This window comes from Delphinus delphis, chromosome 3 (genome assembly GCF_949987515.2).
Source record: "Delphinus delphis chromosome 3, mDelDel1.2, whole genome shotgun sequence".
Lineage (NCBI taxonomy): Eukaryota > Metazoa > Chordata > Mammalia > Artiodactyla > Delphinidae > Delphinus > Delphinus delphis.
Window position 1 is genome coordinate 78,117,536 of NC_082685.1, and position 22,508 is coordinate 78,140,043.

At 34.6% G+C, this 22,508-nt stretch overlaps 1 protein-coding gene across 3 annotated transcripts in view; it reads right to left on the bottom strand.

The window, feature by feature from the left end:
* Nucleotides 1-22,508, bottom strand: part of COMMD10 (COMM domain containing 10) — a 165,377-nt gene that overhangs the window by 62,724 nt on the left and 80,145 nt on the right. For 2 of the 3 annotated variants that reach the window (XR_009518973.2, XR_009518974.1), the window contains exon 6: nt 21,610-21,752. The exons of the other annotated variant lie outside the window; for it this stretch is intronic. The gene's annotated coding sequence lies outside the window, so the exon portion shown is untranslated. The remainder of the gene's footprint in view (nt 1-21,609; nt 21,753-22,508) is intronic. 3 annotated transcript variants of the gene reach the window in all.

Below are 22,508 nucleotides of genomic sequence, written 5' to 3' on the forward strand. Positions count from 1 at the left end.
ATGTTTTTTATTCTATATGTCCTCTTAATATCAAACCCACACTGATTTCAAAAGGAGCCTCATAAACTAAAGATTCACATATAGTTTCTTAAATGATACATATAATGTTAAAATAATATTCTCACCCCTCTTATATTTAAATTTAAAAGATTACTCAAATCAACTATAATACTTCATTCACCGAGGCCTAGATTTTAATCACAAAACCATGGAACTATCAAATAGCAGGGCTTAAAAATAAAATTTAGTATTAATCCAATTAACAAATATTTATACAGCATCAATAAGACACCAGGCAATGAAGGGCACTGGAGATACAATGATGACTAAAAACACAGATGGTTCCTTTGTACATGTAGTTTTCTAATTCTAGTGAACAACAACAAAAAAGCAATTTCCCTCCTTATATAGATTAACACTTAATTGAGCAGCAAGAATTTATGGACTATTTCTCAATGAAAAAATATTGGTTCAATGTAAAAAAGGGTTGAGTTAAATTCCAAACTCGTTTCCTTACAGGACCTGGATTGAAGGACAGAAAAGATCATACATAATTAAGGGAACAGACCTGGAGATGGAAGTTTAAAATGCTTTGCTCTTTAAAAAGCACAACAGTGGTGTGTTAGTTTCTGCTTTATAACAAAGTGAACCATTGTAAAGCAATTATACTCCAATAAAGATGTTAAAAAAAAAGTACAACAAAATAGGAGATTAATAGTAAAACCATTTCCATAGACTTACAATGATGTTTCTAATAAATGATTTCCTTTAAAAAATATGTAAAATGGGGCTTCCCTGGTGGCACAGTGGGCTTCCCTGGTGGCGCAGTGGTTGAGAGTCCGCCTGCCAATGCAGGGGACACGGGTTCGTGCCCTGGTCCGGGAAGATCCCACATGCCACGGATCGGCTAGGCCCGTGAGCCATGGCCGCTGAGCCTGCGCGTCCGCAGCCTGTGCTCCACAACAGGAGAGGCCACAACAGTGAGAGGGCCGCGTACCGCAAAAAAAAAAAAAACAACAAAAAAAAGTAAAATGAATTCAGCACTTAGAAACATAAAAATGCTTTTAAGCAATTAGGCAAGGAGCACCAATTAAAATACCTGCATTCTCACGGCTATGCTGAGTACCTTATTTTAATCAGATGATTTCAAGTGTTGCCTTTTGAATCGTTCCAGTCTGGCTGGCTTCACCTCATCTCACTGCCTCCATTCGAGTGATCATGAACATCTTTTAGAGTTTCCTACATTACTGTCTCTACAGGGTTTTTGAACATGCAATTCCCACCGCCTACAACTCGCTCCAAACCCTTTCCCTCTTGCTGGCTCTGACTCAACCTTACAGTTTCAGCTCATGTCTCAGCTTGCATCTTTCCTGAGGTTCCCTGGACTAGGTTAAGCTCCCTAAACTGTGCTTTGCACGCACCATGACCTTTCCCTTCTTAGAACTCCTAAAATTTCCAATTATAAATGTAATGTCTGATTCACCAATATGTTTGCAAATATATTCTCAGAGCCTAGGAAAGACTCTAACACCAGTTTGGAACTCAACTGTCGTTTGCTGAATAAATTACATTCAGGTAAAATATGGATAAGCATACTCATTTCTTGCTTCACATTTTACTTTGCAGTGAAAACTTTTTTCCTCTGGTATGTAAATTCAACTTATTTTACATTCCTTATTACTAAATAAGTAGAAATCCACTGATGTTTCTAAAGTAGTTCCTAGATTTCATTTCTTCACATTTTATCCTGTTTTTTCTTTTTAAGAAAAATATTTAATATAGAATATATGATTCCTTTAAAGACTGGCAATGTATAATTTATATATGGACAGTAAAAATACAGTAAAATATGTCAACTTAAGAGAAATAAGAAACACAGACAACTAAAACAACACAAAACACTATTAAATATTTTATATAGTCTAATTAAGAGCAATCTGCAGATACCAATCAAATAAAACAACCATAATGTAAAAAACAAAGTCTAAATGTTGTTTTCTTTTGAATTCTAGTTTCTTCTGTGAACAAAAGGTCAAAATGAATACCCAAGATAATTTCTTATGAGTCTCTTTCTGTCCAGCCGTATGTTCCTGAATAGAAGGTTAAATAAATTCACTCATTAAACCCTGTGTCAACTTTATGATTACAAGTAGACTCTTGTACTTCCATTCTACTATCCCTCTTCTAAAGACATACTCCCATTTAACTAGATGAGTCAATGAGTCAAATTAATATCATTTGGAATATAAGAGTTTGATAGCCTGAGGGATACAGAAACTATAATTGTCAACCAAAATAAGTCTAATCCATGTTAGAATTGTTTTTACTAAGATAGATTTCAAGATGAACAGATTTCCAAATTAAACTATTAAAATTTAATTCCAACACCCAAAACTAACTTTTCTTAAGATCCACATAAACTGTCTTACTACTTATTCTTTACAGCTTTCGGAATATTTTCATGAGAACAAAGAGGTTTCAATTGGACTTAACTATCACTAGAGAGTAAGTCATCATAATTTCTTCTTAATTGTGCTCTGTGCCCTGACCCATCTCCTTAATACCCCAGGGAGTGTTAACATTTTCTTTCTTCCTTTCACCACATCTCTATTTGGAATTATCACACACTTACCAGCGCTGGCTGATGCTCTGAGACTTACTCACATCCACCTGCTCACTAAAGGACATGCATAGATCAATGGACTCAGCACATTTTCTCACAAACCTGCTACACAGTTTTTATTATTATTATTTTTTTCTTGTTGAACTGTGTCTTCCTATCTAGTTATTTTTCCTCTGGTAAGAAAAATTGTGGAAAACAAACAAAGGTCTCCAAAAATTCACCCTTATTTTCTTCTTGACTTACTACCCATTTAAACAAAGAGTGGTGGCTAGAACTAAAACAACATCCAAAACAATCAGCGGGACCACCTCAAAAACAGTTTACTAAATTGAAAGTACAAAAAAACTTTTTGATTTAAGAACAATTTTATAAAAACAGGAGCTATCTTGTTAACTTTCAAAATACAACAATATAACTTTCAATCTATGCACAGCTCAAGGTCAAAAGGTGCAGGTATCTATACTTTTTCAGTTAAACACCAGTAATTAATGCTATAAATCTAGGAACTCTTCTTCATAAAATTTCTAAGGAATCTTGAAAACACAGGCTCTGACCAGGAGTCTGACTAACCAGATGTGTAAACATGAGTAACAGTATAATCATGAATATCCTCAGCAGTAAGAGAAAGTGATTGGTGTTTGATTAGAAGACAGTCCCTTTGAAATTGAGTTATTTGTAATGAGGTGGATGGACCCAGAGTCTGTCATACAGAGTGAAGTCAGTCAGAAAGAGAAAAACGAATACCGTATGCTAACACACATATATGGAATCTTAAAAAAAACGGCACTGATGAACCTAGTGGCAGGCAGGAATAAAGACGCATATGTAGAGAACAGACTTGAGGACACAGCGGGGGAAGGGAAAGCTGGGATGAAGTGAGAGAGTAGCATTGACATATATACACTACCAAATGTAAAATGGATGGCTAGTGGGAAGCTGCTGCATAGCACAGGGAGATCAACTCGGTGCTTTCTGATGACCCAGAGGGTTGGGATAGGGAGGGTGGGAGGGAGGCTCAAGAGGGAGGGTACATGGGGATATATGTATACATATAGCTGTAAGTATACATATAGCTGATTCACTTTGTTGTACAGCAGAGACTAACACAACACTGTAAAGCAATTATACTCCAATAAAGATATTTAAAAAAAAAGACAGTCCCTTTAAAACAAACAAATGAACAAAAACATTACAGACTACCATGGAATAGTAGGTAGATTAATGTTGCTTGAAAACATTAAAAACCAAACAAATGTACTACAAATTCAAAAATATAATTGTTCAGTTGATGATATAGATTTTTTAACGAGATAATTTTTAGTGTTTAGATAATGCTTGGTTTGCATATGGGTCCATGGATCCTCAGTCATATCTCCACTCCTTTTTCTCACAGAATCCAAAGCCACAGTTCAGAAACTCTGATCTACACAGATATTTTCCTATCATCCACTAACATTCCCAAAGTTTATGATTCTATGATGCCTACAATTCTTATGATTCTCTTCCAAACAAGAACAAAATGGAATAAAAGAATCAGAAGGCAAAGATAAATATGGTCACCTTTCAGCCACTCACTCTTTAGTGGCTTAGTGTGCCTTTGCTTCCCAATGTGGGTTATGAATGTCCCATAACCCACATAAGCCTTCACTGCTGAAGAACATGAATGAAGTGGAATACGTTCGAGAAACTCAGTACCTGGATTTGTTATCTGAGACTGTAATACCTGATTATGTTTTATAGGTGACTATAGATGACTATTAAATGTACTGTTATGTCTTATTATCTAAACCACCCCTTTCATGAGGTTTCTACTGCTTAAGAACCAACAATAGTTCCCAACTGTCTACATAGGAAGCTTTAGCTTTGATGCCTGGCTTTCAAAGTTAGCATAATCGGGGCTCCAGCCACACATTCAAACAAATTTGACATAACCTTATGACCAAAATTTGACAAAGACAGTATGAAAACGGAAAACTAGAGGCTAATTTCATTCCTTAATTAAAAAAAAAATTCTAAGTAAACTATCATCAAAATATTATCAAATTCACTGGTGTATTAAAAAAATCAGAATTAAGTGAGTTTATCCAAGAATAAGATGATGGCTCAACAACAGAAAAATAATCAACATAATTCATAACTTCATAAAATAAGAGGCAAATCTCATATGACACAAAATCCTAAGATTCCTTCAACACATGCTGAAAATTATCTGGTATTTTTAGTAGCTATTTGTTTTAGTTTCCTATGGCTGCTGTAACAAATTACCACCAACTTGATGGCTTAAAGCAACAGGAATTTATTCACTCACAAAACCTGAAAACAGTTCCATTAGACCAACATCAAGGTGTCAGCGGGGCTATGCTCCCTCTAGGAATCTTCTTCTTGCCTATTCCAGCTTCTAGTGACAGCCAGTATTCCTTGACTTGTGGCCATATCTGGTCTCTACCTTAGGGATACCATCAACTTCTCTTATGTATGTCTGTGTCAAATCTCCCTCTGCCTCTCTCTCTTACAAGGACACTTTTTTATTGTGCTTAGGGCCTATCCAGACAATCCAGAATAATCTCTCTATCTCAAGATATTTAACTTAATCAAAACTGCAAAGACCCTTCCTTCCTTATAAGGTAACATTTACAGGGTCCACAGATTAGCACCTGATATCTTTGGAGACCCATTATTCTTAAAAAAAAAAAAAAAAAAAAAAAGCTTTACTCTCTATTAAGTTTGCTAGGGCTGCCATAACGAACTACTACAGACTGGGTGGCTTAAACAACAGAAATTTACTTTCTCACAGTTCTAGAAGAAGTCCAAGATGAAGGTGCCAGCACGGTTAGTTTCTACTGAGGCCTCTCTCGTTGGCTTGCACATAGCCGCCTTCTCCCTTTGTCCTCACGTGGTCTTTTCTCTGTGTGCATGCAATCCTGGTGTCTCATCTTCTTCTTATAAGGACATCCCTCATATTGGTTTAGGGACCCACCCTTATAACCTCATTGAACCCTAATTAACCCTTTAATGGCCCTATTTCCAAATACAATCACATTAGGGGCTACGGCTTCAGAATATAAATTTGGGGGGAATAGAATTCAGTCTATAACACTCTCTAAGAAGGTTCATGTCAAGGAGGCCTCAAGACCCTATTCAAGGCTAGTTGAATTTTTCTAATGACAAAAGACTGAATATAAGTTCTGTTTGAGTCTTTATTTCTTTACTACCCAAGGTTGGGCCTAAAGGGTTCTTACAATATCTTTCTTCTATCCTGTCTCGCCAAGAGACTACTTCCTGGAAATATGGTTCCACTTTCCCTGCTTTCTGAAAATGTATGCCAAACCTCGATTAGAGAAACTCCCTCCTTACAGCTAGCCCATGTACTCTTCCTGAACTTTTGAATAAAGAACTGTTGGTTTTGTTTACCAAGTTGGGTTAATTTATTTAGAAAACTGTGTTGTGCTGTCATTAGCAAGTATCCTTAGAAACTGTGCAAGACATAACTATTTTTGTGAAAATTTATAAACAACCCCAAATCTACATAGTAGTCAATATCTGTGAAGAGTTCACTATTAAGCGATTGATTTTGGGTGGTAGAATCAGGGTGATTTCTTTTTTCTTCTTTATATTTCTCTGTATTTTCCAAATCGTCTATTATAGTCATCTGTTACCTTCAGAATTTAAAAACACTTTCATAAAAATACATAAATCTTTGGGCTTTTTAAATGGCTATTTAATGTTTCAGTTTACTCAAAAGGATCTTCAAAAGGATCTATTAAAATCTACCCTCTGCCCCCCCAACCTTCTGAATTCTACAATCCCAATTTAAAAGTTTTCATCTTTTTAGTACTAAAGATATAGTACAGAAATTATAGGATATAATAAAAACTTGAAAAAAATTGTAATTTAGAACTGCTATGTTTAATTTATATCCACTTTGGAAAGTTCTATCTAGACGTGTAAAATTTACTGGTGATTAACTATGAAGTTTGTAATAATTTTGGTAAAAACACAGGTCTTGGATAAAAAACCAAACTATTATTTTGGAAACTGTTCCTATGAGAACATCAGATTTGTCTTATATTTCTATTGAAAGCCCAAGGACAAAACTTTCTGGCTCGTGTAAATATTACATATATGCATCTTATGTGATCAACTTTTCATCACTCTTGTATTGTATATCACTGAGAAGTAAAATAATCTGAATCAACAGAACCACAACAGAAAATTATACTAATAAAAACTATGTAGAAATTCAAATTTTCTCCGCAATGTAAAATCTTCTGATCAGTTTGCTATCTATTCCTTTTCCAATAATAAAAACTTTTACATAATGGTTAAAAAATATAAATCTAAGGTAAAAGAATTTCCTTAAAGTTAAAAATGCTGCTTCTGTATGCAAAAACACTGTATCAAAAAATACTGGACATTGTGTTCTTTTATGATTAAACCTCTAATCTACTTGGAGAAAATTATCAGTGCTGTAATGGTCTGGGTTGTCTTACTTCAAAACAACTGCCCCCTTGATATCAAATTCTGTAAATGATAAGGCTTTTCCTTTCCCACAGGGACAACTTCAAGAGCTGCTTTTCTAGTCTGACTTCTATATTAGGAAGGAAAAATATTGTTTTTCTTCTACGTACTCAGTCTATCTTCTAATATTCATACCAAAATTTTCTTCACAAAGCAAATCTTCATTTGAAAAACAACAACACACACTCTGGATTGATCTAAATAATTAGGCAATATTAAAACAGTGATTATAAACAAATAAGAATAAGGAAAAAAGCCATTTATTTTTAAATATAGTACTACACCTGCATAAACAAAATATTTGATATAATCTTCACAGACTCTTAAAATTGCTCCCTTTTATAAAAGTTAGATGTAGTAGGACATCGCTTAATATTATTTTCTATCATATTCCCTTCAACTAAATGAACTTGACCATAATGCACCAATACTTGCTATTAACACTTCAAATATGCTGAGGAATTATTATTTAATGTAAGTAACCTTTCTTCATACACATAGGTCTTTATAAAATGCTGACTATACAATACAAATTTTCATTTCTTTTTCTCATATTCCACAACATACAAATTTGTTATCATTCACAGAATTAGCTACTATTTTAAAATGAGGCTGATAGCAAAGTGAGAGAGGGAGCAAAAACAGAATTATGGTATATCCATAAAATATACTCTCCTTCCCAAGAAACCAAATCAAAGTAAGCAAAAACTGTATTACAGATTGTTTAACTACCCCAATTATTAAGAAAAATAAGGATCCATCTCTAGAGGCAAAGAAAGCTGTACAGAAAAGACCTTCAGTATTTCACCCAATCGCCAGTCCAGTAACTGGTGATTAATTAGGAGTGGAGGCATAAGAAATCTACTTCACTAACCTGTTACATAGGATTATATAAAATAGGTCATATTTCTCCTAAACAATCTTGCTGACAGGGTAGCACATATTTCACTGGGGACATTTCCATGTTATATGTATCAAGGCCTGGGGTCCTGAGGCCATAATTTAACCACAGATAAATGGGGAAATGGAAACACTAAAAAAGGAAAGGATAAGAGATTCACAGATATCAATGCAATTCAATTTAACAAATATTGAGCACCTATTATTCCCTGGTTTTGAAGGTCCCAAAGAACACCTTGAACAAGCTACTCTTTTTCAGTTTCCTCATCAAAATGGCAGTATTATTTATCTCACACAGTTGTAAAGATCAAATGAGGTAATATGTAAAAGTGTCTATAACAAGGAAACACCCCAAAAATGGCTATTAATTCCAGTATTTTTATTAATTAACATAACCACTGTGCTTCCTTTCTTTGGTGACAGAACACAAATTTCTTGTTTTCAAAACTTTAATTCCTAAGTCAGCAAAATAGCTCCACATTTGCTCATTAATGTAGGTGATAAATTTTATGACCTTGGGTGTTGGAATTTTCAAATAAATTACTCATTGTCTAGTTCAAAAATATTAATTAAGGTTGGACTGTAATTACATCTTCTAATCCTCTTGTTCATTTTCAACTCTCTCTACAGTTCCACTTTCTAGGAAGTTTGCTTCCTTTGGGCAACACAAAGGTCCAGGAAGCAATAGCTAAAGCTTTAAAGAAGAATTCTCACTCTATTGTCAAGTCCAATTCAAATAGGACAAAATATTCACATACACTCATAATAATCAACTATGGTTTAGTCTGTATATTATACTACCATTTTCTGCATAATAAGATCCTATTTCTACAGAATGTGTTAGGGTTTAGTATTTCCATAAAAGCAGGTATTTTCTTTTAAAAAAGAAAGGCAGGTGTTTTCTGAATATGAACATTTTAAATTCAATCCAAAATTTATTTTAAATTATTTTACTTCATAAAACAAACTACATGTAAAATATGAAAAATTCCTTCTTTCCCCCTTTAATAATGAATTCAGGTATGTAAATAATAAAACTATGTAAAGCATCATTCACATTTTATCAATCACATTCACTCAGTGACACTGAATTTGCATTAAAATATGATTTCACATAAAGAAGAAATACCACTGTACTATGAAAAGGCCACAAATTTTCTGGACTGTAAAATTAAAGTAAAATTGATAAGTAAACAAACATTGTATCCTCATTCCTCTGGAGGTACATGCTGTATATCAAGGAAATGAGATGGCAAACCTTTACTGTATGTAAAAGACTTCTGAAGAGGTTTCGAACCGATTGGTCCTTAACCTTTCTTGGGTTACAGACTTGATAGTCCTTGTAAATGCTATAGACATCTTAGGGAAAAAATGTGTATGCACATATACACAAAATGTAGCAATTTCAGGACTTTCATAGACCTTCTGAAGACAGAATCTATATAGGTTAAGAATCCTTATATAGGGGCTTCCCTGGTGGCACAGTGGTTGAGAATCTGCCTGCCAATGCAGGGGACACGGGTTTGAGCCCTGGTCTGGGAAGATCCCACATGCCGCGGAGCAGCTGGGCCCGTGAGCCACAACTACTGAGCCTGCACGTCTGGAGCCTGTGCTCCGCAACATGAGAGGCCGCGACAGTGAGAGGCCCACACACCATGATGAAGAGTGGCCCCCGCTTGCTACAACTAGAGAAAGCCCTCGCACAGAAATGAAGACCCAACACAGCCAAAAATAAATAAATAAATTAAAAAAAAAAAAAGAATCCTTATATAGACCCTTGATATTCAGTGACTATTTTCACAGTGACCCCAAAGTTCAGGGCTTGTGGTAATTTATCATTTTGCAGAGGCACACATTTGAATCATGCTAAAATAAAGCTGGAAAACGGATGTGAAATAGCAAGTCACCCAGATAGTGAGGGAGTCTGGCATTCACCTCTCAGTTTGACTCTGGCATCTTTACAACTCATTATTAGAAGAATAAATATCAAGAAGTGCTTTGGTGGTAATCATTAATATATTCAGAAGGTCTCTGAACTTCTCATACTCAAAATGGTCCACTGTGCTTTCATATCCTAAGTCTCCTGGGCAAATTATATCATGCTGATTCTCTAAGAGAAAGCAGGCTTATCAAAGATAACAAACCAGTAAAAGAAATAAAGTATATTATCTCCATAGACAGCTATTCATTAACATATTTATTTAATTCCCATTTTGTAGAAGGAATGCTAGTCATAGTGTAGTTTACAGAGATAATCTTCTAAGAGCATTCAGTGTTATGCACCAAGTTTATTCCTGAAAATACTGACCACAGAGAACCACGTGACGGATGTTTTATTATAGACACCCTAAAACAGGTAGTTTTAAGTGTCAGATATATTTACAAAACTCTTTATTTCTTATAATCATTAAAGTTCTATCATGGGTTTGCTGATAGCCTTTAATGTCTGTACTAACTTCTATAACAATCTCACGTTAAAACAAACAATTGGAAATCCAGTTAATTTTCTTAAAATAAAGAAGATTGCGATGATAAAATGTGATACATTCATTATCTAATCTCAACGAAATGCCAAGAGTATTTCTTGAAATAGTGTACAGCAGGCATGGTTATATTTTTAAAACTCACAACTTCTACTGCACCTGTAACCCTGGCCTACAATTTTACATCTTCCACTACCCATCTCCCCACCCCAACACCCTTTCCCCCGTCACAACATAGCATTCCAGCACCTTCTGTCATCGGAACTTCATTTCCAATCTTCACTCCCCTTGTAAGCCCCATTCCGCAAAAAGCCCCAGCCCCAGGCAACCAGAGCTACTACCACAGGCTTACATATATATATATATATATATATATATATATATATATATATATATATATATATATATATATATATATATATATATATATATTCGTTCCTACTCCTCGGAAGATAGAAGGGTGGCTGGGGACAGGATTATCACTTCTATTCCTAGAACTTTAAGAGGAGAAAGTACAGTGGACCCTCCGTATGAGCAAGTAATGCATCTGTAGGTTCAACCAACCCCAGATCAAAAATATTTGGAAAAAATAATCCGGAAAGTTCCAGAAACCAAAACTTGAATTTACCATGTACCAGCAACTAATCACATAGCATTTACATTGTATTCATAGCTATTTACATTGTATCAGGTATTATAAGTAATCTAGCGACGATCTGAAGTATATGGGAAGACGTGTGTATGTTACATGCAAATACCACACCTTTTTATACAAGGGACTTGAGCATCCACAGATCTTGGTATCCACAGTAAATCCTAGAACCAAGCCCTTACAGATACCAAAGGATGACTGTATAGCTTCCAGCTTTTCAAACTGGAACACTGTCTGACTATACTTTTCTATCAAACCACTGCTACAGATGGTCATTTCACTCTAGGTACTATGTATATTACTCTGAGTTACATTATGAATCAAATAAACTTTTGAGAGCTGAATCATAAACTTCAATGATACTTATCAAATTGTTTTTCAGGAGAAAGAAGTTAGAATTAAAATATTGATGGTTTCCTGAGTATGCTGTGTATGAAGGCACTGTACTAAGTAGTTTACATAGATTCTCATTTAATCAACAAAATGAAGTAGGAATTATCACTATTTAACAAGATCTAAGAAAACCAAGGCTTAAAAGGGTAAGTTAACTTGCCAGGGTTGGAATTCAAATGCAGTTCTATCTGATCCAAGTCTGTGCTCTTAGCCACTACACTTCATTATCTTGTATGTGTATTTCAAGTTTTAAATATCACTGTATAATATAATCTTATTTCATGAATTGTTGAGTACGTGTGTGTGCGTAAAATGCAGTTACAAACAGATATGTATTTAACTTTCCTGACCTTTAAAATCCATGTATTTAAAGTTTTCCATATATTTGAAAAGCAACTGAAAAATTTCATCTATATATGTGATTTGAGCCTCACTAGAAATTCCTTTACACAAATTTATATTAATACACTAATGAGTAAAAATAGCAAGCTAAATAAGAACCATTACCAAACTCTTTCATTTAACAACATGACCTCCTGGTAATCTATCAGGCAGCAAAACTGAAACTTTGCCTAGTTAATGGCAATTTCAAATAACATTAACTTTTATACTTCACCTTTCTTCCCTCAAACCTCTAGTTAAACCCTTGCAGAAGAAAGAAACTGTACTACAGTATTTTCTCTGTAGAGATACTTTACAGGTTATGATAATATTTCAGCCTTTCTATTTTCATTACATTAAAAATGCATACTACTGTTTTAAAATTTTATACAATTCTTGTTACTGTGCACTTCATTTTGCAACTTGTCTTTTTGTTTTTTAATCTGCACTGATTTTTGAAATTTATCTGTCTTGGCAAAATGGAAGTCTAATGTTTCCATTTTGACTGCTATATGATGTCTCACATTACAAAGAAACCTGCTTAACTATCCAGCTAGAATAGGCCATGATACTGTTTTGTCACTACTGCAAATGTAACAATCATCCTATTGTTACCGAACTCAGGTTCAGGCGCTCATTGCTCAAAAGCCAGCAGTGGAGAGGTAGAAAGGAAAGTTGCTTAATCAGAAAGCCTGCAGTCTGGGGAAAAGGTGGACTCATGTCCCCAAAAAACAACTTTGAAGATTCTGCTCAGCCATGATGATTTTTAAAGGGAAAAGGGGGAAGTGATCTCAGTTAATCATTGAGACAGAAGGTTAGGTTCTGTGTCATTTTCCACTGCATGAAGGCTGACTGACTCCTAATGATCTTTCCTCAGATGTTATCTTGCCCATGTGGTCTGGCTGCAGGATTGCTAAGGGGGCTGCTACAGTTACAGAGCTAGTCATTCTTTAACTACTTAATTCTTCATTCCTACTTCTTTTAGTCTAGGGAAAGAATCAATAGGTTAGGCAAGGTACTGTATGCATTTAGTAGAACATAAGTCAGGAGTTAGGTTAAATGTTACCTCGTGATCTCATTTTTATAATTAAGGCTTAAGGGGAACAAAAACAGACAAACAGGAAAGGGGCCAAAGAGCTGCTTACAAATCCCCACTTGTCGGACATCATTCCATTTCTACGGGATCAGGGGCCAAGGTCTGTCTTCCGTAACTTCTTCACACTTACATAGGGTGCTGTATAATTAGAGTGGAAGATGGGTCTGGAGCACCTCTTTGCTGACAATTTTAGTTGCCTGTTATGTATACAGGCAGAACAAGCTACTTCCTTTGATGACCGCAAAGATATAGATTATTTTGAGCAATAGTGTTAATCCCATTCTCTTAAGGCCAGTTCTTCAAATAGTGCTAGCTATAGATTCAGTACTGCTCAAGATGGAGCAGCTTATGTCACGGCTACAATCTGGTTATCATGCAGTTAGCTTTTCCCCTCTGATGGGAGTTATAGTATCCGTAAAATAACTCAAGAATGTGCACCAGACATTGAGTCTGTGACTCTATTATGCTAATCATTAACTGCTTGAGCCTGCTCTTTTGTGACTCAGAGATGACTGGGAGACTTCAGTTTTTCTACAAACAAAAGGCAGGGGACAAAGAGGAGCGTTTGTATTTGGGGTGGGGGTCCTGTAGGGTTCTGCTTGGTTCCACTATACATGTACAATGTTGGCTCATGCTGACATCCAGAGAGGTGAACTGCAGAGCCATAGGGTTTGTGCATCTCGAAGATTCCTAGGTGTTATACAATTGCTTTTCAAAGTGGCTGTACCAATTTACTTTGCAACCAGAAATGTATAAAAGAGTTCTCATTTCCCTATATAAATATTTGGCAAATACCAGACCTTCACATGTTTGTCAATTTGATGGTTGTGCCAATGCTATCTCACCCATGTTTGTTACCTGATATTCCATTGGTTCATCAGTGAATTTTATTACTGATATAAAATTTTATTTTTCTTAGGGCTGACACTGTATTGTGATAGTGTTTACATATTTTATTAATCGTTTTCAACTTGCTGTGATTCAAAACATTTAAAAACTCAGTTTTTAAGTATGGAAATAAAATCTCTCTTAAGGAATGTTCTAGTTTGCCATAAGTTAAGACAATGTCTCTTAAAAAGTGCTTGGCCTCTTCATCATAAAATTATCTGGTTTTGAGGATTCTATTAATTAAAAAGAAAAGAATTTCTAAGTTTTATGCTATAAAAACATTTGGTAACCACCTAAGGAGGTAAAAGACCTGTACTCAGAAAACTATAAGACACTGATAAAAGAAATCAAAGATGACACAAACAGATGGAGAGATATACCATGTTCTTGGATTGGAAGAATCAATATTGTGAAAATGACTACACTACCCAAAGCAATCAATGCAATCCCTATCAAATTACCAATGGCATTTTTTACAGAACTAGAACAAAAAATCTTAAAATTTGTATGGAGACACAAAAGACCCTGAATAGTCAAAGCAATCTTGAAGGAAAAAATGGAGCTGGAGGAATCAGACATCCTGACTTCAGACTATACTACAAAGCTACAGTCATCAAGACGATATGGTACTGGCACAAAAACAGAAATATGGTTCAATGCAACAGGATAGAAAGCCCAGAGATAAAACCATGCACCTATGGTCAACTAACCTATGAAAAAGGAGGCATGGATATACAATGGAGAAAAGACAGCCTCTTCAATAAGTGGTGCTGGGAAAACTGAACAGCTACATGTAAAAGAATGAAATTAGAACACTCCCTAACACCATACACAAAAATAAACTCAAAAATGGATTAAAGACCTAAATGTAAGACCGGACACCATAAAACTCTTAGAGGAAAACATAGGAAGAACATTCTTTGACATAAATCACAGCAAGATCTTTTTTGACCCACCTCTTAGCGAGTAATGGAAATAAAAACAAAAATAAACAAATGGGACCTAATAAAACTTAAAAGCTTTTACACAGCAAAGGAAACTATGAACAAGATGAAAAGATAAACCTCAGAATGGGAGAAAATATTTGCAAATGAATCAATGGACAAAGGATTAATCTCCAAAATATATAAACAGCTCATGCAGCTCAGTATTAAAAAAAAACCAAACAATCCAATTCAAAAATGGGCAGAAGACCTAAATAGACATTTCTCCAAAGAAGACATACAGATGGCCAAGAGGCACATGAAACGATGCTCAACATCACTAATTATTAGAGAAATGCAAATAAAAACTACAATGAGGTATCACCTCACACCGGTTAGAAGTGGGCATCATCAGAAAATCTACAAACAACAAATGCTGGAGAGGGTGTGGAGAAAAGGGAATCCTCCGGTACTGTTGGTGGGAATGTAAATTGATACAGCCACTATGGAGAACAGTATGGAGGTTCCTTAAAAAACTGAAAATAGAACTACCATACAACCCAGCAATCCCACTACTGGGCATATACCCTGAGAAAACCATAATTCAAAAAGAGTCATGTACCACAGTGTTCATTGCAGCTCTATTTACAATAGCCAGGACATGGAAGCAACCTAAGTGTCCATCGACAGATGAATGGATAAAGAAGATGTGGCACATATATACAATGGAATATTACTCAGCCATAAAAAGAAACAAAATTGAGTTATTTGTAGTGAGGTGGATGGACCTAGAGACTGTCATACAGAGTGAAGTAAGTCAGAAAGAGAAAAACAAGTATCATATATTAACGCATATATGTGGAATCTAGAAAAATGGTACAGATGAACTGGTTTGCAAGGCAGAAAATAGAGACACAGATGTAGAGAACAAACATATGGACACCAAGGGGGTAAAGCAGGAGGAGGGGTGGTGATGGGATGAATTGGGAGATTGGGATTGACATATATACACTAATATGTATAAAATAGATAACTAATAAGAATCTGCTGTATAAAAAAAATAAAATTCAAAAAAATTTTGATGCTTATGACAAAGGTTATTAAAACTATTAGCGGTATTAAAACTACTTACTTTTATCTTTCCACACACCTCAACAGAATTATTTCATCCTCTGCTCATTCAAAGCACTTTATACATTAGTTATTTTAGTCAGTCTAATGTTAGTTTGTTGCTCCTTCATTAAGTTAGTTCTTTTAAGACTAGGATTGTCATGTTGTACTATCTTTAATACATAAAATACTAGAGTACCTCCTCACGTCCCCTTCTAGTGCCATCCCTTCAAGGATAAACACTATCCTGACATCTAAAAACATAGATTTGGACTTTATGTAAGTAAAATTACACAATATGTGTTCTTTTGCCTCTGGCTTCTTTCACTCAACATTATATTTATATGATTCATCCATAGTTTAATACAGCTACAGTTTGTATATTCTCAATGATGTATAGTATTTTGTTGTATGACCATACTACAATTTACTTATCCATTCTACTATTCATGGGCATGTGGGCAGTTTCTACATTGGAGCTCTCATGAATAGTATTACTATGAACACGGTTGTCCACAACATACATGTCCATTTCAGTGGGGTATATCCCTAGAAGTGGAATTTCTGAGTTACATGGTATAAGTATGTTCAATTTCAGTAGATAATGACAAATATTTTTCCAAAGTGGACTACCAAAGCCTAATTTTTACATTCATTTATTCACTCACTCCCTAATTTTTAAAAATGTGTTAAGCAAAAATGTATTACATGGCTTGCACCAAGTTCCAATATCTCCACAGCACTAATTCCTTCCTACATTCATTTTCCTGAATAACTAAGGTGTGCCAGGTAGTGTTCTACATTTAGTGACCACTGGATTAATAAGAAAGACAAAATCCTCACCCTCATGGTGCTTACAATCTAATGGCAAAACAAACAATAAACCACAGGTGATAAGTTTTAAAAAAAGATATAATATCAAAAAGTGGAAAGTTCTATGAAAAAAAATAAAGTGGAATAGAGGGAAAGAATGTGGAGTTGGGAAATAGGGTCCCAATTTAGATAAAATGCATGGGGCAGGTGTCTCTCAAAAGGTGAAATCTAATTTTGAAGTAGGTGGTGGTGAGAGAAATTACATTTAGCATATACTCTGAAAGTAGAGATAACAGGATTTGTTGATGGATTTGATATGGAGTGTGAGGACACTGATTATGATAGTTATTCATAAATATTTGGATGAATAACATTATCTGATAGTAAGTTTGTAGCATGATCTATTACCTGCCAACAAATGCACACTCATTTATTAGGTGGTTTTTAGGCAGTTTTCAAAGCACTGAGTACATCCTCTACAATAATACTTAGATTGTATTTCAAATCTTCCTCTGTTGTCATTCCAACAATGTCAATAATAACTTTGTAAATAAATATTATTTTTCCTAGAGAAAAGATTTATAAATAACACAAATAAACATGAGCATGTCTGTATATGTGTGTGTTTATATATATGTATATACATAATCTTAACATCAAATGCTAAAGTTTAACAACGCAAGTGACTATATGAAAAGTTATCTTTTATTTAGTATGTCACTATTTCAGTGAATGAGCAGCTAACAGTATCTTAAAGAAGACTGACAAATAAATCTGTCAATAAAATTTTTTTTAAGTACATAAAACCAAATCCTTTAAGAGACGCCTTGAGGAAGTTAATTTAAAATGTTTTAATGAGCATACTGTGACTTGAGGTAATATTTCATGCCCTGTGCTAAATTACCAATTGCTATTGTATTTTTAATGTTGACTTTTTTCTTAGCATTTTCATTTGAATTTACAACAGTTCAGCAGGAGACAGGGAACTTGGGTTCAGATTCAGTAATACCAACACATACTAGCCAACACTAACCACATGAATGGAGAAATAACGCATAAATCTCTTTAATTCTCCTAGTCTACTTTTTGCTCTCTAAAATGAGAACAGTAATACTTGCATGCTACATCCTTAGAACTAAAATTCATACAGAGTACTCCACAGCTTTGATTTTGCGTTTCCAAGAAATACTATTTGGAAAATCAGTCTTAAGGGACAGATTTGTCACATTAAACTGGCATCTTATGTGGTTAGTAGTCAGTTGACAACCTCTTCTCTTGTAAAACAGTGAAAATATTAAGGGCTAGGTACACAAAGCCTTAATATGTACTTATCCAGAAAGTTTTACACTTGATCTCTAGTTTTTGTAAAGGAAGGAAGAAAATAAAATGAAAATGAAAATTTCCAGACAGAATTATAAGAAGAAAGGAGAGTAATTATTTATTAAATGAGTCAAAGTACAGCATATAATATGCAAACTGCAAATAAAAAAGAAAAAATGAAGACACGGCTTAATCATAGGGTGGTTAATAAACGTAATCTAATTGTAGAGCTGTGAATGGCTTCTGAGTAAGACTTGGAAGAAAGTGATTGGCTATGGGAAAGTAGTCAAAGAATCAAAAAGCAAAACAAAAGTAAAAATTTAGAAAATTACTATTCACAATAAAAGACATTCCCAAAGTTTAATCTAACAAATGAGCTACAATGGAGAAATACTACACAGTTGAAATTGGAAAATATGCAGTTAAAACTGTTAAAACTTAAGAACGAAAAAGGTAATTCATTTTACAAAGGGTTCAATAGAACTTGATACACCTCTGCAGCTAAAGGATAAGATGGACAGTTCTGACAGTCCTGTTTGTTCTCAACCACGTAAACAGCCTGGTGAAAGAAAGCTAGACTCTCCTCTACTGAGAATGTAAATTGTTTTCACTTATTTCAATCATTAAATGCCTACTGTGCAGATTGCTATGGTGTCTTCCCTTCTAGGTGTTTACAAGAGACAGATAATAAATAACTAAAAAGATACCCAGTAGTCACACCTCAAATAAGTAAATAAATAATCCACATTAGCAACATGTACAAGGAAGGAGTAACTGCACATTACTGCACAGCGTGTAATGGGAGTCATGAGTGTTACATGGATAGGAATGTCTAGCCAAGAGCTGTTAAATGGGGAAGCTTCCAAGAAACGAGAGAATACCAGGAGCTTTGAAGGAGAAAATAAAAGGTGACCAGAGTGCATTCAAGAGGTTGTATTATACTAGGACTGGGAAAAGGCTCCAAAAGCTAAATAAAAATATTATAACTAAACAAAGCTGGTCAAATCACTTTTTTAACAGGGTTAGAGATAGTAGCCTAGAAGTTTCCTCTCCTAACGTGAGTGCTAAATGTTTCACATGCATTATCTCATTTAATCCACGCATCTTCTCATTTAATGTAGAGTTGTTATATTCATTTTAGCAAGAAGGAAATTGAAACAAATGATTAAGTGACTTGTCCAGCTTCACCAGGAAGTGGTGCAACCAAGAGTAAAACCCAGGCAGTGTGACTCAGGAATCCACGTTCTTTCCTGCCTTCTCTACTAAACTGTAACTCCATAATGGTCAGAATGGTTAAGGTCACATATTGCCAGAGCTTTGTACAACTTCTGGTTCACAATAGGTCCTCAATAAATAATGGCTAAAAGAAAGAATGGGAAGCAGTGCTAAAGGTGGGGAGTGTGATACAGAAAAAAATACTGATATTCCCCTCTCTCTCTGATAATGTAATGTTCTGAAATCAATGGAGAAAACTTGGTGAATAAGACAGAACACCTATTATCATCTTTATGCAGTCTCTTGAAGGACTAACAAGAAGGATCAAGAAAGTCAAGAAATCTCTAATCCTACTGATGTCCTTCCCTAATACAAAGGATTACTCATTTCAGTGGGTCAAGACTTGGATATATAGATTCATCTAAACTATTAATAAAAAAAATACAATTCCCATTAATTAAAAACACAGCTATTGGGCATTTGTAATGCCTAAAAATTAAATGTTTATTTCAGTATTATAGGAGTAAAAAGACGAAGTATTCTAGACTGCATATAATAAAATGGTCGTAGTAATGCAATAATTATATTAATAGATCTAATTCAAGTAAATCAACTGAAGATCAGAAACATGTGAAAGAGTACTTTTAGGTTCTCTCTCAAGTTTGCTAACCGTAATTCTTAAAAAATAAAAAGGCTTATTAAAATAGGAAAAGAAAAAAGCTAGATTGTATCTTTGCAGTTATTTGGACACAATGTTTCTATTTATAATTTGGGGGGAAGGAAGGGAGAGAAGGGTGATTGCTTCCTCATGCCTGCCAGCCCAACACCATGGGTTGTCCCTGCTTCTCAAAGGAAAGTCAGACCAAATACTCTACCATGGTTGGATTATATCCCTGATTCAAACATCTACCAAAGAGGTTTGCTTCTGGTAGTTTATCTCCCTTAGGGTGAATATAAATTTTATTTTTATTTCACCAATCCTATTTTCAGGAAAACTCCTTCCAAATATTCTCTCTCCTTTGAATACAGAGCAACTCACCAACTTTCTACATTTTTCCAGTGCTAAAAATCAATGATAAATGTGTGCATGGGTTCACCTACCCATAAGGGAAATGGAAACCGCTGTTTTAACTCTAAGGCTACTCAGTGGAACAAATGGATTAGGAAGTTTAAACAGTTCCATTGGCCATAAATTCATGATAAATCTGTAGAAAACGACTTCATGAATTCTGCACAATACACAACCATAAGCCCACCATAACTGAATATGATGTGTCTGGTAACTGATATCCTGAATGCTTGATGTGAAGATAACTCATCAACAAGATAATAACCTCAGTAAACAATCTCCAGAATCAAGAACAATGAAATTTTATTCAACTTTGTTTCTAAATTGCTTTTTTACTTTCAGATACTACCACATAAGTGAGGCATGTAAACAAACAAAGGAGGGAAAAGAATCAGTGGAGGGGGAATTCAAAGTGTTTTAGAGAAATGAGAAACACAATAAAAGGAAGCAAATACCAAACAAACTTTTTGGCCAACCCACTATAACTGAGCGAGTCAAGAAAACAAAGTAAAAACCAAACAGATGCTAAAAAATGTCTAAGCCAAATTAAGTCCTCTAGTTTTCTTAATATCTGTGATGTGAAGGCAAAAAAAAGTGGAATAACAACTTAGTTTCTTAAAAGAAGCCATCTTGATCTTATATGTTTTGTTGTTATTTATATTTTCCAAGGTATGAAATAGAATACTATTGAGAAAGGAACATAAATATATACATACAAACAACACACACATACACATGTATATATGTATATATATACACACACACATATGTGCATATACAAGTACACATATATGCATGTGTGTGTGTATGCATATGCATATTTTCTCAACAAATCATGTTAACTGAATATATAATTTTTTTCCCCAACATATCATGTAACTGAAGGAAAGACTAGAAAAAATGCCTAATGAAACAGAATGCTGGAATCTTTTCCTCCAGGTAAGGAATGATTACTACACTGCCTTTAGATGCCTGCAAAAATTCAGTAACACCAGATGCTACTATAGGTAGTACGGCTAATTAAGATTTAATGTACTTTTCTACTTCAACAAGTAAATGGGAGGAACTGCAGGGAATTGTTTTGTATTGCTAGGAAAATCATATAATGGTCAGAAAAGTGAAAATAAATTTCCATGAAAAACTTTGTTTTCTTTCGTATGTTTGAGGAACGTTTTCACTTACGAAGAATCCCCCTCCTCCCTTTAACTTGGAATTTAAAACTTACGTTGTACATTTTAGTCCTTTCAGAGTAAGAAGGTGTTGAACACACCAGCTGTATGACCATCTAGGAAACTGATGTTTAACGGCATAAGAAGAAGAGCCGCTGGAGTTTGGCAGCCATTTTATCACCGTCTGATTTAGCAGCATCTAACAGAGATGACAAGTTTTATCATGCACCTTTAACTATTAAATTCACAAAACAAACAGAAGGTTTACCATGGGAGGTAGAGAGTGATCAGACTATATCCTCTAGTTACTCTTCCAGTAAAACAGCATGTGTTGTCTAAAATTGCTATGGGAACCTCGGAGCTCATAAGAAAAATCCAGGTCTAGTTGAATGTCTTCTTTAATATCCTATACTACAACCTCTATAGTAAATAAAAAGTTTACATGCAGACAGCCATTATAAGATTAAATATTAACATTAAAATGGAATACAATGATGTTAAACTTTGCAATTTAATTATGGTGCTGAATTCTTATTAAGCATATAAGTAGTTTCATTGTGTGATGTTTTTGTTTGCATATTACAATTATTTTTAACATATTCTGTTATTCAAATGAATAAGAGGGAAGACAAATTTGTGCTCTAGTTCTCCTTCTACCTGTAATATAAAGTAGAGAATGAGGGTAACATTATTAGACATTTTCTCCTCAAAAATGGCAGGTATTTCTCTAAATATTCAACATAATCAGGAACCAGATCCAAAAGAAAAATTAATGCAGAAGGTACAGAAAAGAAGGGTTGAAAACACCTAAGTGAACATGAGATAAGAAACAGTAACTTAAGCCTCATTGCCACATTTCCCTATATGAACCACTCATATTACTTTTCAGAAAAACGTAATTTAGTGCAGTAGAAAGAGAATTTGATTGAGAGTGCAAATATTTAGGTTCTAGTCC